This window comes from Haematobia irritans, chromosome 1 (assembly GCF_050003625.1).
Source record: "Haematobia irritans isolate KBUSLIRL chromosome 1, ASM5000362v1, whole genome shotgun sequence".
Lineage (NCBI taxonomy): Eukaryota > Metazoa > Arthropoda > Insecta > Diptera > Muscidae > Haematobia > Haematobia irritans.
In genome coordinates, this window is record NC_134397.1 from 254,284,022 (window position 1) to 254,297,956 (window position 13,935).

A 13,935-nucleotide genomic window follows, 5' to 3' on the forward strand; every position below is an offset into this window, starting at 1 on the left:
CAATGTATTTTACTTAGTTTGTTTTATTATTCAAAATTATTCAAACATTTTGGTTTTTTAAATCCACTAGAAAATTAAAATTTTGGGATCGAAACAAATGGGGTCTATAACTATACACACAATATTCGGTACACCTGTTTGTGGACCTAAAATACCTCTAAAGTTTAAGTTTAAAACATATGGGCTAAAAATTGCGATTTCTAAAAGCCCAAATAGTCATATCGGGAGATCGGTATATATGGAGACTATTCTAGAACATGGACCGATACATACCCCATTTGGCACGCCTACACAGAAAAAAAATATTTTTTGATTACAATCACGAAATTAATTGATCCAATTAATTTTTAATTGAAATTTTTTCAATCACACAAATGAATAATATTAATCACCAAAGTCAATTAAAAAATTAATTTTTCCAATTAGAAAATCATAGAATTGGAGCTAATTAAATTTGGACAATTTTTTTTTTAATTTTTGGGATTTTTCTAACCAGAGAGGATAATTTGCAAAAGACGCGAAAAAAATTGTATCTCTAAATTTTGTTCTCAGAATATTTTTTTATGTTGATTATAAAGCATATTATTGAATAAAATAAAAACAAGTATATACGGCCGTAAGTTCGGCCAGGCCGAAACTTATGTATCCTCCACCATGGATTGCGTAGAAACTTCTACTGAAGACTGTCATCCACAAACGAATTACTTGGGTTGCGGTAACACTTGCCGATGGCAAGGTATCTTAAAACTTCCTAATACCGTAATATATACCACATAGAAATAAAATTTTGACAACATTTTCTATAGAAGTAAAATTTGGAAAAAAATTCTACAGAAATAAAATTTGGAAAAAATTTTCTATAGAAATAAAATTTTGGCAAAATTTTCTATAGAAATAAAATTTTAACAAATTTTCTATAAATATAAAATTTTGACAAAAGTTTCTATAGAAATAAAATTTTACGTATTATTGTGTGTTGTTGACCTATTTTATGATTATTCTGATAATTAATTTTGTTCGGCTTGAGGTCATAGAAACAATCGATTATTGATTTGTTTTAATATTTATTTCCAATATTTCGGTTAGTGCCACTAACCATCTTCTGGGATTTTGTATCTACATAAAATACAAAAATTAAATTACATTTAATGTTCACAAAAATCACAATTGTTATTGAAAATATATTTTATCGAAAAATAACTAACTTGAGATCTTGTGCTGCTGTTTGTTTCGCAATTCACCGTACACTAAACTTCGTTTGTGTTGATGCTTGTTTATAATATGTCGATACATTCTGGCGCATTCTTCCGTGTCTTTTTTGAAATTCATTCTTTTGTCAGGAGAGAGATCTATTATATTGAGCATCTCAAGAGTCTATGATTATTCTCTTGAGCAAGTATCTCGACGTCTGTAAAGTTGGGCTTGTGTCCTGTTGTTGTACAGTGAGCTGCCAGTGCTGTTTTTTGTTCTACCGACTTGTCTGTAGCTTTATGGTCTGATTTATGCGACGAAAGTCTTGTCTTAAGTTTAGTCATTGTAGTGCCAACATATGCCATTGGACATATGTTGGACTTGTCCCCATTACATTTAATTTTGTATACTATATTACTCTTGTCCTCACTCTTTATTTTTGACTTTGTATTGCTGAATAATTCTAAAATTTTGACAAAAGTTTCTATAAAAATAAAATTTTGACAAAATTTTCTATAGAAATAATATTTTGACAATGTTTTCTATAAAAATAAAATTTTGGTAGATTATTTTTGGCTCGAGTGGCAACCATGATTATGAACCGATATCATATGCTGACACCATGTACCAAATTTCAACCGTCTCGGATGAAATTTGCTTCTCTTAGAGGCTCCGCAAGCCAAATCTGGGGATCGATTTATATGGGGGCTATTCAATTTGGATACCATATACTAACACCACGTACCAAATTTCAACCGGATCGGATGAATTTTGCTCCTCTAAGAGGCTCCGGAGGTCAAATCTGGGGGCCGGCTTATATGGGGGCTATATATAATTATGGACCGATATGGACGAATTTTGGCATGGTTGTTAGAGACAATATATTCTCTTAGAGGCTCCGCAAGCCAAATCGGGGGATCGGTTTATATGGAGGCTATATATAATTATGGACCGATGTGGACCAATTTTTGCATGGTTGTTAGAGACCATATACTAACACCATGTACCAAATTTCAGCCGGATCGGATGAAATTTGGTTTTCTTAGAGGCTCCAAAAGCCAAATCGGGGGATCGGTTTATATGGGGGCTATATGTAATTATAGACCGATATGGACGAATTTCTGCATGGTTGTTAGAGACCATATATTAACACCATGTACCAAATTTCAGCCGGATCGGATGAAATTTGCTTCTCTTAGAGCAATCGCAAGCCAAATTTGGGGGTCCGTTAATATGGGGGCTATACGTAAAAGTGGACCGATATGGACCAATTTTTGCGTGGTTGTTAGAGATCATATACTAACACCATGTACCAAATTTCAGCCGGATCGGATGAAATTTGCATCTCTTAGAGCAATCGCAAGCCAAATTTTGATACCCTCCACCATAGGATGGGGGGTATATTAACTTTGCCATTCCGTTTGTAACACAACGAAATATTACTCTAAGACCCCATAAAGTATATATATTCTGGGTCGTGGTGAAATTCTGAACCGATTTGAGCATGTCCGTCTATTGAAATCACGCTAACTTCCGAACGAAACAAGGTATCGACTTGAAACTTGGCACAAGTAGTTGTTATTGATGTAGGTCGGATGGTATTGCAAATGGGCCATATCGGTCCACTTTTACGTATAGCCCCCATATAAACGGACCCCCCAAATTTGGCTTGCGATTGCTCTAAGTGAAGCAAATTTCATCCGATCCTGGCTGAAATTTGGTACATATAGTCTCTAACAACCTTGCAAAAATTGGTCCACATCGGTCCATAATTACATATAGCCCCCATATAAACCGATCCCCCGATTTGGCTTGTGGAACCTCTAAGAGAAGCAAATTTCATCCCATCCGGCTGAAATTTGGTACATAGTGTTAGTATATGGTCTCTAACAAGCATGCAAAAATTGGTCCACGTCGGTCCATAATTATATATAGTCCCCATAAAAATCGATCCCCCGATTTGGCTTGCGGAGCCTCTAAGAGAAGCAAATTTCATCCGATCCGGCTGAAATTTGGTATATGGTGTAATTATATGGTCTCTAATGACCATGCAAAAATTGGTCCACATCGGTCCATAATTATATATAGCCCCCATATAAACCGATCCCCAGATTTGACCTCCGGAGCTCCTTGGAAGAGCAAAATTTATCCGATTCGGTTGAAATTTGGTACGTGGTGTTAATACATGGCCTCAAACACCCATGTAAAAATTGGTCGAAATCGGTCAATAATTATATATAGGCCCCATATAAACCGATCCCCAGATTTGACCTCCGGAGCCCCTTGGAAGAGCAAAATTCATCCAATTCGGTTGAAATTTGGTACGTGATGTTAGAATATGGTATCCACCATCCATGCAGGAATTGTTTCATATCAGTCTATAATTATATATAGGCCCCATATAAACCGATCCCCAGATTTGACCTCCGGTGTCTTTTGGAGGAGCAAATTTCATCCGAGTGAGTTGAAATTTGGTACATTGTGCTAGTATATGGTCGTTAACAACCATGCTTAACTAGGTCCATATCGGTCTATAGTTATATATGGCCCTCAGATAAATCGATCCCCAATCACACAAAAATTGGTCCATATCAAGTTCATAATTCAAAATAGCCCCCATATAAGCGACCCCCATATTTCAATTCTGGCTCTCTACGTACCGTGCAAAAGTCCATGTCGATTCGTAATTATTTGTAGACTTACCTATACATAACTTTTTTGTCTAATATATACCACGTGGACCATGGACTAACTCACAATTTATAAAACGATGTTAAGAAGTTTGAAGATACCACAACCCAAGTAATTCGATTGTGGATGACAGTCTTTCGTAGAAGTTTCTACGCAATCCATGGTGGAGGGTACATAAGATTCGGCCTGGCAAAACTTACGGCCGTATATACTTGTTTTTCTTAATGTGCTATCAAAGTCCTTTAAAAATTTTTTAATGAAAAGTTAAATTTCTCTCAACTCGACCTGAAGTAGAAATTATACTATGTTTCAAGTAACAATCGTCTTTAGAATAAAGTTTTGAAAACCATCTGCTATTTTTTAATGGTTTTTGCTTTGTAGTCAAGATACAAAAAGTCAACAAATTTTAAGACGATTTCATTAATGTTGAAGAATTTTTTGGAATTATTAAAGTCAAGTTAACCTTCGTAAAAAAAAATTTATATCAGAGAAATGCGCCTTCTATGCTAAGCAAAGTTTCCATTCGTATTGTAAGGACATGAAATCTTTGGCATCACGACAATATTTTTTTTTCAGTGTAGGCCATTATATCATTACATATACGATAAATGAACTTCGTACAACAGTCTCGAATGTGCATCAAAGATACTAAACTAAATGCATTTTGTAACAAAAAACAAAACAAATTAATACAAATAGTTAATTTAATTTAATAGCAGAATTTCATGAAAATTCATATATTATAATTTGTTTGTTTTTTTTTTATCGGACTATGCGATTTCGCAGAAAATCTTCTTCTGTGGAATTTTCGCAGAAATTGCGTAGAAGCAGATGTCCTATCGTCAGATCTATGAAAGCTAATCGCTAATTTTTATCGAGTATCTGGATAAATTGGTGGTTTTGACGTTCTCATATCATACTACAGACTTTGTTATTAATTGTATAATGTTAAATTGAAAGAAAACGTTAATTTAAAATGAATTTTGATTTCATTTAATATAATGAATAAATTTGATTATTTCATTTTGTAGTGATTACAAAGATTGGACTAAACCTCAGTGCTAATTTAGAATTGTGTTGGATATAGCAGTTCTTCTGCACTGAAAAAAAAGGCATGCCCGGTTCTAAAGATTTTGTCTTTACTTTAAAAATGTTGGTATTGATTCCGAGCCAAAGAAGCGGAGTATACAAGTAAGGATACTTTTAAGACACAATTCTCTTTTAAATTTGGGTTTTGTGTACTTGCTTCTAGGAAACAAATTTTAATTTTTCGCTTTTTGAGCTTTTTTTGTTCATATTGGCTTTGTAGTCCTTTAAAAACGGATTAACGACAACTATATTTTCCAAATTAAGACTCAACTTCCAGTAGAAATTATGCTATGTTCCAAGTAAAAAACGTCTTTAAAATAAAGTGTTGAAAAACATGTCCTATATTTGAACGATTTTCTGCTTTGTTGTCAAGATACAAAAAGACAACAAATTTAAAGACAATTTCATTAAATTTAAAGAATTTTTCTGAATTATTAAAGTCGAGTTGACCTTAGCTGAAACATTATTTCTTTCATGTTATGATACTCATTTTTAAGTGAAATCGCTTAATTATAAGGACAATACTACTTCACTGAAAAGTTTATCGACTTTTGGACAAGGAAAAAAACTTTATATTGGAGAAATGCGTCTTCTATGCTAAGCAAAATTTGTATTCGTATTTTAAATACATGAAATCTTTGACCTCACGACAATATTTTTTTCAGTGTGTATACACTGAAAAAAAATATATTTGCCGTCATTTTTGTGAAGCGCATATGAAATTCTTTTTCTTGGGGTCGACGAACATTACGACTACTACCATTTCAGAATATTTTTTTTAGTGTCATCGCTCCACAGGATATTGCGCCGTTTTATCTCACATACCGTTCCTGACCACCTATAATGTTTTCTGATGAGGCATAGTCTCATCTTACAAATTTTTTCCGTAGCATGCGAACTTTTCTGACTGTTCGGCCGGGTAATTTGGCATGCACTAATCGCTGCCAAATAGATCGTGCAGATATCACATTGCGTACCATTGAAATTTGGTACGCGATGTTGGTATATGCCATCGGTGGTCCATAAATGCATAATTATATATACCCCACATATAAATCCCTACACAAATCTGTGTCTGGCCTCCGGAACCTCTTGGAGGATAAAATTTCATTTGCCGCTTGAAATTTGGCCCTATTATTACAATGCGAAAATGAGTCCAGTGGCCGTCCAGGATTAACTCTATGGGTCCACAAACCTTAAATAATAGCACACTACTTTATTCCTTTACGGGGTTTTATTTACAATTCTTATTATATTTACAATAAAAAAGTGAATGAGTGCAATGAGCGGGCTGAGGAAGCGGCGAAACTGGTGGACTTTTGATGGTAGGGAGCTTTGGGCGGTGCTGGGCTCGACGGTGGTGATGCTGTCGGGTGACAATGATGATGCTGGTTTGTGACGATGTTGTAACGGTGCAAAGTTGACGATGATGAGACGGTGTGATGCTGACTGGTGACCAGAGAATGAAGCCGCCGAGTCGCGCCGCCGATTTCAGTCGCCGCCGGCCATTTTTTTGCCAGTCGACGCCGCCGCCGAATATGTCGGCTCATCTCGATTCAAATTTAGCCGACAATTAATCAAAAATATTACTTTAAATCACGAAACTTTATTAATAATTGTAGTAATTTTAGTCAAAATTTTGAGCCTTTCACCCCCAATCAATCTATTTCAAAGTGTTATAATAATTTTGCAACAATTTACCTCAGAAAATTTGAATGAAATGTAAATTTGATTGTAAGATTGGTTGTACAACTAATCTCATTACCATTCGAATAACTTCAAATTGATTTTATAATGGATAATTGTCCGCCGCCGAAGAGACTTATTTATATCGGCTTAGCCGTCAAGCCGCCGCCGCCGGATGCAAAAATTTAATGTCAGCCGCTGCCGACAAAAATGGGTCGGCTTCATTCTCTGCTGGTGACTATGATGAAACGGTGCGTTGCTGATTGTGTCAAGAGGTAGCAATGGTGTCGGGCCAACTGATATTTGTGAACGGAGATGGCGTCGGGCCGGCCGACGCTCTTGACCGGGGATGCAGGGGTTTCGTACCGACTCGGTTTCTGTAACGAGAAGAGGGAAATGAGAGGATTCGACTATACTAGCTCTCGAACGAATCGCTTAAACGGACGAACCCCGCAAGTAACCGAACTGTGGAAGGGAACGAATCGCGTAAGCGGACGAACTGCGGAAACACCTGAACTCCGGAAGCGAACGAATCGCGTAAGCGGACCGCATTAGTCGGCGGGAAGAGGGGATGAGAGGAAGTGGTGGGGAGTGGTACGTTAGGTGGCAGCCCGCTGTATCAGGCTCACTTAGATATTCAGTCCATTGTGATACCACAGTGGTGAACTTCTCTCTTATCACTGAGTGCTGCCCGCTTCCATGTTAAGCTCAATGACAAGGTACCTCCTTTTTATAGCCGAGTCCGAACGCCGTTCCAAATTGCAGTAAAACCACTTAGAAAATCTTTGAAACACTCCGAAATATCACCAGCACTACTGTGGTGGGATAATCCACCGCTGAAAAACTTTTTGGTGTTCGGTCGAAGCAGGAATCGAACCCACGACCTTGTGTATGCAATGCAGGCATGCACCAACCACGGTGGTAGTCTACTACAATGGTAATATGCGAACGGATCGCGTTATGTGTACAGGTGTGGATGCGAACGAATCGCGTTAGGATGAATCGGGTGCTCCTATCGGAAGTTTGGCAGTTGTCGGTGCCATTCTTTATTTCTATAGAAATTTTAATTTCTGTAGAAAACTTTGTTAAATTTTATTTCTATAGAAAATTTTGTCGAAATTTTATTTCTATAGAAAATTTTGTCAAAATTTTATTTCTATAGAAAATTTTTACAAAACTTTATTTCTATAGAAAATTTTGTCAACATTTTATTTCTGTAGAAACTTTTGTCAAAACTTTATTTTGTTAAATTTTGTTTCTGTCGAAAATTTTGTCGAAACTTTATTTCTATAAAAATTTTATTACCATAGAAAATTCTGTCAAAATTTTTAGAACATTTTCGCAAAATATTTTTTTATAGAAAATTATATTCATAGAATTTGTGAAGTACCTCTTAATTGGAGAATTCTATCAATTTACCATTTTTGGTAGAATTGTGGCAACCGTGACTGCGGACCATACAGTTTGTAAGTCAACACACTATCCACTGGGCTACGTAGTTGTTATTGTCATCAACAGATAATTATCGCTATAGTTTGGGAGCCACCGTGGTGCAATGGTTAGCATGCCCGCCTTGCATACACAAGGTCGTGGGTTAGATTCCTGCTTAGACCGAACACCAAAAAGTTTTTCGGCGGTGGATTATCCCACCTCAGTAATGCTGGTGACATTTCTGAGGGTTTCAAAGCTTCTCTAAGTGGTTTCACTGCAATGTGGAACGCCGTTCGGACTCGGCTATAAAAAGGAGGTCCCTTGTCATTGAGCTTATCATCGAATCGGGCAGCACTCAGTGATAAGAGAGAAGATCACCAATGTGGTATTACAATGGACTGAATAGTCTAAGTGAGCCTGATACTTCGGGCTGCCACCTAACCTAACCTATCGCTATAGCTTTGGAAGCACAAGCTACTCATACAGCATGTGGTTATATTTATAGAGCATAGTTTTGGGCGTCCACGAGTACTTTGGAAGCGGCAAAATAATATGTGCTCCAATTTTTATTCTAATTTCCGTTTATAATAGTCTAAGATGTCGAGCTTCGAATACAAAAATAAAATTTTGCTATAATTGACTAGAACTATTTTTAAAAAATATTCGAATTTGAAGTTGGTTTTTTTTGTCGAAAATTGGGTTACATTACCGTGGATGGTGTAAAAGAGCGAATGATCCGAATGGATGTCTACACAGAAAAAAAAGTGTCTTGTAAATTTAAGGACCATTTTGACTTCCACATAGTTCAACAAATTTACTGTAATATAGTTCATTTTTCGTAACCACAACGAAAATTAACTTAGCTAAAGCAAAACTTATAAAAATTCAGTAAATGTTTTTTAGTTCACTAACTATGGAATGGGAAGGATTTTTCCTTAAATAAATTTCCAACACAGTAGTTAATGCATCGTTGATTCTATTATAAAAATACATGGGCAATATAAAAATCTTACTACGAAATGTGGACAATTTACTAAGACAAAATTTTGTATGGAAAAGAAATTTTTTAGTAAAAATTAACTTAACGACATTACCGATACGTACGATGACTACCTACAGATTATTTCCCTTTTTATTATATGTTGGAGTGTTTTTACTCACATTGAAAATTTTAGTTAAAATAGATTAAAAATTATTTAATATAATCCTTGACAGGTGTATATAATTTTTATAGATTCCTCATAGATTTGGTATATATTTTACCTTAACTTATAGATAGAATTCCTACTAATCAATAAACGTGCTACTGGAAAATGTGAGTGCATCATGCGAGGGAGTTTTTAGAGACATTTTGTGTATATCTCGTATGATTCTTTGTGTTTGTTATTGCGTCATTTATGCTGTTGTTGGTTGTTTTGATTCTAGAGACAATGGAATGTTCCTTGTGTGTTGTTGGTATCTTTTGTGGTGAGAGTTGTTTTTTTGCAATAGCAAGATCAGAAAGGGATCGTGTGTGTGTGTGGAGTTGTTTTTCTTTACGGCAGGTATGTATCCCTTATGACTATTTGTGTCTTTGAGTTTTATTGTTGCATTCAGTTATGTTGATGCATTTATGAAGTGCACACGTGGATTTAATTTTGCAAAATTGTACGTGCGGTATTGGTGTTTATTAATGAAAATACATTTATTTCGAAACATTTTAGAAACTGAGAAGTGAATGATGTGATGTTAGAGGAATCAAAAACGCTTTTTATTGATAAAAACAAATAACAGATTAAGGAACTGTATAATTCTGTTAATATGTTAGTTTAAAATTAGTGCGGATTTTAAATTGATTTACATAAAAAATATACAACATGAGTGGTAATAGGATGATTTATATTTATTCTACATCTGGATCACAGGTTGAGAAGCAACCATTTTTTTGAATCTATATTTTTTATGTTACAGCAATTCCTACAGGTGAGTACTAAGTTCGAGTTTAGCCGCTAAAATTAAAAATAAATCACTAAGCAAAGTATAAAATTATACGTCTTCGATACAAATTTAAATATAACTTGATGGAGAATAACCCAAATCAAGTTTTTTATAAAGATTATTTTTTATAATGGATTATTAAAAAAAACTTATCATGGAAATTGTAATTTTAGCCGCTAAACTCGAACTTAATATCTACCTTAAATACTAAATGCTATACTGACAAGTGGAAATTATGTCTAATTTTATAATATTTTTTATTTCAAATATATTCTGAGAATAATTTCAATAACGTCCCATTTGTCCATGGATATGATTCCAATAATGTACCTACTGGATGGATTTTTCAATGTGGTAAGTTTTTCTATAAACGGTATTTTGTCCGTTTTTAATAAAACCAAAATTTCAATTTATTAAAAATTATTTTTTTCACTTGCAGGTAGACAGGTCTCGTAATGGTAATTTTTTGAATATTCTTACTGTTTAATACTAATTAAGCTGATATCCTTATTGACTCTAGGAAATACTCTTGAAAACCGTAAGTTAGAGATCAATATGAACGATAGAATTAATTAATTAATTAATTAATAATATTTTTCTTATATTTGGTATAACTTTGCAATTTCAGATGCTTATAAGCCAAATCCGCCCAACAAAAGTTAGCCAAAATCGATGAAATTGGACAATTCAATTGAATATAGCAACTTATGCCACATATATCTTTCATATGGATAGAAAACATGGAAATTTAAATTAATTAATTTAGTCCTAATAACATAGAATATTACTCTTTTGAAGAAGCAATTACTAACTACCGACAAGTAAATGCGTCCAACGTACTAATAAAAATATTTCCTTTATTGTATATCATAAGCCATAGTTTTGTGTAATATAATAATAATTCTTTGAAATAAAATACTGGTGGTTATAGAAAATTGACTTGTTTTGTACGAAAAATTTCTTAGTTGTATACAGGCTTTTTGTACTTTTGATTCCTCAATTTCTCTACTTTTTTGAAAATTATACCGACAAACAGTTTATTTCAAACCAATTTCTTAATACAGGTTTCCCAAAAAATTGTTAATTTTTCCGGATAGCAGGAATATTTTGAATGAGTTTAACTATATTCTTCCCACAGCATAGTAATAATGAACTAAAATACGATGTAATACATGAACTAATTTATAAGAAAATCATGAACTTATCTAGATGAAAAAAATCTTTGGCGCCAAATCATGGTCAATCTTACTATGGGTTAGTTCATTTCTCATAAAAAATAGTAAACTTTTTTTTCGGTGTATGTGGTTTGTGAAATGTATAGTTTATACCAGGGATCCGGAGCGGTCCATTTTTTTCGCTCCGCTCCGCTCCCGCTCCGGAGAAAAAAAACCGCTCCGCTCCGAGAAAAAAAAATCGCTCCGCTCCGCTCCACGCTCCGCTCCTCTTCGAGAAAATTATAGTACAAACATTGTATTATTTGTTCAATTGAGTTTTATTTTATTTGGAAAAAGCGGGCGGTACATATATGGGAGCTATAGCTAAATCTGAACCGATTTCGATGATTTTTTGCACATATAGTTAGTGCTATAGAAGATTACATTTCGCCAACTTTGAGTAAGATCGGTTGATAAATAAGGGTTTTATGACCTAATTTGACAAAATCGGGCGATACATATATATGGGACCTATATCTAAATCTGAACCGATTTCGATGAAATTTTCAGACTTAAAGCGTGATACAGAAGATTATTTTGTGCTAAATTTGACGACGATCGGTTAATAAAAAAAGTGCAACGTGACCCCATTTGTCGAAATCGGGCAATACATATATATGGGAGCTATATCTAAATTTGATCCGATTTCTTCCAAATTCAATAACGTTCGTCCTTGTGCCCAAAAAACTCCCTGTACCAAATTTCATCAAAATCGGTTAATAATTGCGACCGAAATCCTGTGAACAACAAATACATGGACAGACGGACGGATGGACGGACGGACGCCAAGCGCTAGATCGACTCAGGAGGTGATTCTGAGTCGATCGGTATATATTTTATGGGGTCTAAAATCAATATTTCTTGTAGGCACATTTTTTGACAGATCAAACTTATTATACCCTAACCACTATGTGGTTTAGGGTATAATGACTTTAAAACAATGTGTTGAAATATTTTATTAATTTTGAAGATTTTTTCAGAAATATTAAATCCATTTTGACTTCATTAAAACGAAATTTGCATTCATGTTAGGATACACATTTTTATGTCGAATCACTTAGCTATAAGGACAAACAGACTTCATTGAAAAGTTTAGAGACTTTTAGACAAGGAAAAACTTTTTTCAGAGAAATACGTCTTCTATTCTAAGCAAAATTCGTATTCGTATTTTAAGCATGTGAAATATTTGGCCTCCCGACAATATTCTTTGCGGTGCACCATCTACTATTTAATATGTGATAGAAACCAAATTTATGAAAATGGACCAAAATGGACCAAATTCTGTTTGGTCTGACCATCGGACTAAATTTAAAAATTAGAAATCTTTTGGACCAATTTTGGTCCGATCGGACCAATTTTGGTCCGATCGGACCAAAACGGCAACGCTGATTGGAATTGAAAGTCTATACACAGAGTATAAGTAACTACTCTCCGAAAGTTTTTTTTTGTTTTGCAACAGACGTAGAGAAGAGGTTTTGTTATGTAATGTGTGTGTGTATGTTTATGTTTGCAACAACCTCCATCGACATCAGTCCGTGGTATACCTACGAATATTCTTACTCAGATCTAGTGTTACCTAATTTCGCTTTTTTCCCCTTTATTGTATAATAAATGTATATGCGCACATTTTTCAACCAAAATTGAAACTATCCATAATTTTAATTAAATTTTCGAGAACTAATATTAGAAATAAGAGAATGCTAGGTATAGTACAATAGTAAAGCAAATGTGAATGAAAAAAAGCATGCCCGGTTCCAAAGATTTTGTCTTTACTTTAACAGTTTGGATATTAATTCCGAGCCAAAGAAGCGGAGAATACAAGTAAGGATACTTTAAAGACGTAATTCTCTTTTACATTTGGGGGTTATGTACTTGCTTCTAGGAAGCAAATGTTAATTTTTTTAGATTTTTTTCGTCAGTTGTTATCAAAATCCTTTAAAAACGAGTTAACCAGTTATTTTTTTTTCCATATTAAGACTCGACTTCCACTAGAAATTATGCTATGTTTCAAGTAAAAAGCGTCTTTAAAATAAAGTGTTGAAAAACATGTCTTATTTTTTAACGATTTTTTCCTTTGTAGGCAAGATGCAAAAAGGAAACAAATTTAAAGACAATTTTATTAATTTTAAAGAATTTTTCTTAATTATTAAAGTCACGTTGACCTTACCTCAAAAATTGTATCTTTCATGTTATGATACACATTTTTAAGTAAAATCACTTAATTATAAGGACATTACAACTTCATTCAAAAGTTTATTGCCTTTTGGACAAGAAAAAAAAAAACTTTATTTTAGAGAAATGCGTCTTCCATGTTAAGCAAAATTTGCATTCTTATTCTAAGGACATGGAATCTTTGACTTCACGACAATATTTTTTTCAGTGTAGAAAACTAAAAAATTAAATATAAAAAAGATCGTTTAATTGCATTTATTTGACGTTCATTACAAACATCTTTGTAGTAATACGGGATGAAATTGATCGAAAGTACTGTTGTTACTTTTACAACACATACTAGATATATATTTTGACATTTGCAGTTTTTGAAAACAATTACTAAAAAACACGTTGTGTTTTCCCCAATGTACGTACGTACAAAAATACATATCGTACATTTTAAACGTTTACTCACACTACGCTAAGTACTAGCTAAATTTGA

General features: G+C 34.0%; 1 long non-coding RNA gene across 1 annotated transcript; it reads left to right on the forward strand.

The window, feature by feature from the left end:
* The first annotated feature begins 10,297 nt into the window (after positions 1-10,297).
* LOC142219650 (uncharacterized) lies at positions 10,298-10,994 on the forward strand. Its single transcript, XR_012717691.1, has 3 exons — positions 10,298-10,419; positions 10,505-10,603; positions 10,694-10,994. It is a non-coding gene; the product is annotated as an uncharacterized LOC142219650 (long non-coding RNA).
* Positions 10,995-13,935: the final 2,941 nt, after the last annotated feature.